General features: G+C 41.0%; 1 long non-coding RNA gene across 1 annotated transcript; it reads right to left on the bottom strand.

The window, feature by feature from the left end:
- Window positions 1-1,692: 1,692 nt before the first annotated feature.
- On the bottom strand, window positions 1,693-3,916 carry LOC127292683 (uncharacterized). Its single transcript, XR_007845313.1, has 3 exons — window positions 3,504-3,916; window positions 2,872-2,937; window positions 1,693-2,658 (listed from the first exon to the last, which is right to left on the bottom strand). It is a non-coding gene; the product is annotated as an uncharacterized lncRNA (long non-coding RNA).
- Between the last annotated feature and the right edge of the window lie 560 nt (window positions 3,917-4,476).

The following is a 4,476-nucleotide window of genomic DNA, read 5'->3' as shown; positions in this document are numbered from 1 at the left end:
CATGCTGTAGCAACTAACAAATGATGTCCAAGAAGTATCGCAGTGGGTTTTTATTTTATGTGAGGTTCTTTCTAAAATAAGGTGATTCACATTTTTATATGAGGAGCGATGGACTTCAACAGAAAAAGATATCCTATCTGACATTCCATGGAAGAGTTTGGGCCTAAAAGTTCAGCGAAACAGTTTTTTGTGTCACTTCTACTGGCAACACGGATGATTTTGTACTTCATGTGTTTTACTAGTTAATCTATTGTCTCCTTTATATAATTAATTTTCTAGGAAGCAGTCTACTACATCGCTTGATTTACTAGTTAATGTACTGTGTGCATAGATTTGACAAATTTTGTAAGTGTTAAATGAGCTAGGTAATCTACTGTGTGCATCAGATCGGTGGGCATTTGTATTTGCGGTTTCTGCTACATTGGGAGCCTTGTTCTATGCGCCGTGCTGCCATAGTGTAGTGTAGGTGCAATGGTTTGCGTGGCGTTAACCCGAACTCGTCTCATAGGGCTTACTGAATGTCATGTAGGCTTGAGCTCAGCTTTGAACCTAGATTATTAGCTCAAGCAGTTTGTGTTGGTACTAGTCAGTGAATATTACACTTCAACTATATTACTATGGAAAAAAAATTATATCACAAACAAGAAAAAAAGCATATATCTTTAGTAAAGGATTGACAGTTTATATCTGACAATGGCCTTATTTACTCGGCTAGCAAGATTACACATGTTCTATGTCTACAACAATACATACAGGTCTGGTGATGCACTGACTCTTCTTGATAGTTATCAAAAGTACAATGAAACCTGGGAACCAAGGTTTCCCAAACCATTGTGGGTCTCTTTCTAGAGGGCTGCTGAAGCTGATTTGGATTTTCAATTGTTACCAGCAATATTTATTTGGGGGTAACGCAAAACAACTCTTTAAGGCTACTTTTATCATCCTAGGTTGTGTTTAAATTCAGAGAGAACTCAAAACCAGGAAACCATCTTCAGGTTTTGTACTAAGACAATTGTTTATATTTTTCCTTAGACTGATATCTTCGCAGTATATATATGATGTAAAAGATAATTAGCCTATGTAAGATGATCTGGTTAGTATTTTGTTGGACATGACTCCCACTATCACTGTTCAACTGAGAAATATAAAGAATTAATATGTTGAAATTTTATCAAGTTGTGTGTGTGCATATAATGGAAAAATAGAGGAAATATTGCAGCATTAGAGCGCAATATTTAATACCATACATATCCATTCTTTGGTTAAATGTAAATTCAGTCGATTGAAGTTTCTGTTGTTATCTACAGGTGCTCTGGTGTAGGGGAGGGTGCATGGCTGTTCCTGGAGTGGCTATGTCGATGAACACCTCCGGCAGCGCTGCTGCAATGTTGCGTAATACCAATTCAATTAGTATTGGATGTAATTGTAAGAAACGAAAGTTGTATTCGAGAATTGTGTCTGTGTTGAATTGAACCTGTGATCGGTTGGTTATTCAAGTTGTATATACACCGTAGCCGTGTAGTATGCATTTTTGTCATAATATGCATTTAATAATTTTGCAGCAGCTTAGATCGATTAGAACATGAGCTGCTCAAAAGCTTGCTTCAGTAAATAGTCTGTTCAGTACAAGTCCATTGTGTAGCTGACACCATAGGTTGCAAGCAACAAAATTTGCAGACCATTCAACCACCATTACACAACTTCAAAAATAGTAGATAGAAAGCAATAGCTATTACATGATGGAGCTTCAATCTAGTTATTAGGAGTAGCTATTACAGGAGTGACATTGTCCTCAAACAAGAGAAAATGCTAGCAGCAGGAACTGAAACATTCACTAAACTAGATGATAAACCAACAAGTACCTGAACCAAAAAAATACAAAGCTACTTTGCTTTAGTCCGAGAACCACCAAGTTGCTAGTACTATTACATGAGTAAGATTGAGCTCTCCTCAAACAAGAGAAAATGACAGAGAGTATGAATTCAACATTATTTACATGGCACTCAGGAGCTCATGTGATGACTACACTAACGGTTGCTACGGAAAATTTGATCAATTTGTCTGAAAATTTGATCAATTTGTCTATAAGAACCTCGAGCAACATTCGCTTCCAACTCTTCTATCACCTTGAATCTTTTCGTTATATAATTGTTGCATGATCTTCTTTTCATCCTGATCCTGCTCTGCCAAATCATCTATAAAAGGCGTTGTCTTGTTACGTCAAACATTAACCTGAGCTTTTCCTCCTCAATGTCAATTTTCTCAGCACCCACCTGAGTAGCCTTGTCGTGGAACCTAAGACGGTCTAGCTCATCGAAATCACGAACAATCTGTATCACTGAACAGAAAATACAATCGCCAAGACTAGCTTCTTCATTCCATGTTCTAAAAAACTCTCTGGAGGTCTGGGTGCAACCAAGACCACAGCAGTGTTCAGTGTCAATTTGGCCACGGTTGTTCAATCAGCTCAATACAGGGAATATGCGAGTGATGTGCTCGAACGGTGTCCGTTGTGTTCTTCTTCAGCTCGGGGTGATTGAACTCATTGTGCGGAAGGACAACCAGTTGAGACCATCCACCCTTCTCAATAACCCATCCTGAGTTTGCAGCATGCTACTCCATAAACATGATCAGTGCAAGACCTTCAATGTTGATGGCCTGCAAATACATGAGGCAGACCCATCGGCAAGAAACAATCAATGTATGCAAGACAATAAACCAAATTGGATAACTAGCACGGTTTGGCTGATGGTGATGCTTTCGGCCGGTATGAAGAATAAGTCAACCCTTAAATTGCCAGGAACTCAGAAGAAATCATATGCAGCCTGGAGCACTTTCATAATAATTAATTAATAAGTATACATATTTTACCTCTGCTAGCACGGTATGTTAAGGACAGCACGTGGCTAGCATAGTGTTGGATTACCTACTCAAAACCTGCAAAAAGTACTCATTATGAAAGTAAAACTTCATCTTTAGGTACAAGACAAGAGTTCGTATGAATTGGCAAAATATACTATACTACTGACCACAGATACGAAAATATAAGTAGCAGTTTCCAGCTAGGATTAACAACAAATTAAACTTTCAAGTGAAAGAGATAACAATAGGAGATGTGAATTTAACATGAGACACCTAGTGAACTAGAAATTTATTTTGTTTGACATGCTTATGCCATGTGAATGCACACTAAAGAAATGCTACGCCAAAAAGGGTTATGCAGAAGCTAAGCTTCTTTAGCAAATAGACAAGCTTGAACCAGTCTTACCTTACATTACATGAGGCGCTTCTATTTGTTGGACTGAGGTTTGAAGGGCGCATCTAAAACATTGCTTAGGCCACCTAAAAATTGTTTCATACATCTAATTCTAAAGCTAGGCCTGTAGAGTGATAGTCTGAAAGAAGATACTCTACTTCTGTCTAAAATCTCACACATACACATCAAGTACATAACAATATCCTTGCAAGAAATAGGAAACATAGAAAAAAAATGGAGGATTTACCTTCACTACAGACAATGAACAAGACTGGAGAGGAGGCTCCAACAGCAGGTGGTCGTCACCGGCCGTGGGTCGTGGAGGATGCGACCAGGCGAACCAACAAAGCACAGCGACGCCGTGCCGCTCATCGCCTCTTTCGCACCTCCCTCATCCCGATGGCCATATCAAGCCTGTCCGCCACGCCCGCGGACAATCCGTGGGCGGAGATCGGAGGAAGGCCGCCGCCTCCGCCGAGACAGAAGTGGGGAAGAGGGGGAACGGCGAAGGGGAGTAGGTATACACCAGAACTTCGTGCTGTCTTGAGGGGGTGAGGGGCGGTGGCGCCGGACTTGGGGAGAGAGAGAGCAGCGTTGGCGGCGGTGCGGCGCCGGCGCCGGCGCCGGCGCCGCCACGTCACGTATCCCTGCTCACGAAGGAAGAACTAGGGATTGAGGCTGCGATCAGAAGATCTTAGGGCTGTATCAGTGTATTGGGCTAGGCCTGTATATTGGGCTGGCCCGTCTAGCTTTTTTACATTTTTAGCTGTGAAAATTTCGCGTGGTATGTAACATACCACACCAGTTTTGGACTGTGGTATGAATTAATTTAAGCCATTGGATTGACGGAAATTAATGGATATAATTGATTTGAGGGTAAGCGATGCAAATAGTCTACTCGTCTGATTGCTATGTAGGACACACAGATGTAAACAGAATCACCTCAGTGTAATATGTTGACACGACATTCACAGATGATTTCGGCGTAGAGATGGATCCCGATACCTCTCAGTCCTGAATATAACTGTGTGTCTTCTTTTTGTTGAAATATTTGGCCCATATACATTGGCCCATACTAGATTTCAGATTTCCCTATAAATCTCAAAGCCCACTTAGTGGCAGCCTTGTGAGTTTGAGCCCAAGTTGGTGGCAGCTCACTAGGGAGTGGCAAGAGGTGGGAAGTTTAGTCCCACATGGAAAGTTGGGAGGAAGTTAGACCA

The sequence above is a fragment of the Lolium perenne genome, chromosome 4 (assembly GCF_019359855.2).
Source record: "Lolium perenne isolate Kyuss_39 chromosome 4, Kyuss_2.0, whole genome shotgun sequence".
Classification (NCBI taxonomy): domain Eukaryota; kingdom Viridiplantae; phylum Streptophyta; class Magnoliopsida; order Poales; family Poaceae; genus Lolium; species Lolium perenne.
This window is presented reverse-complemented; position numbering and strand designations above follow the sequence as displayed.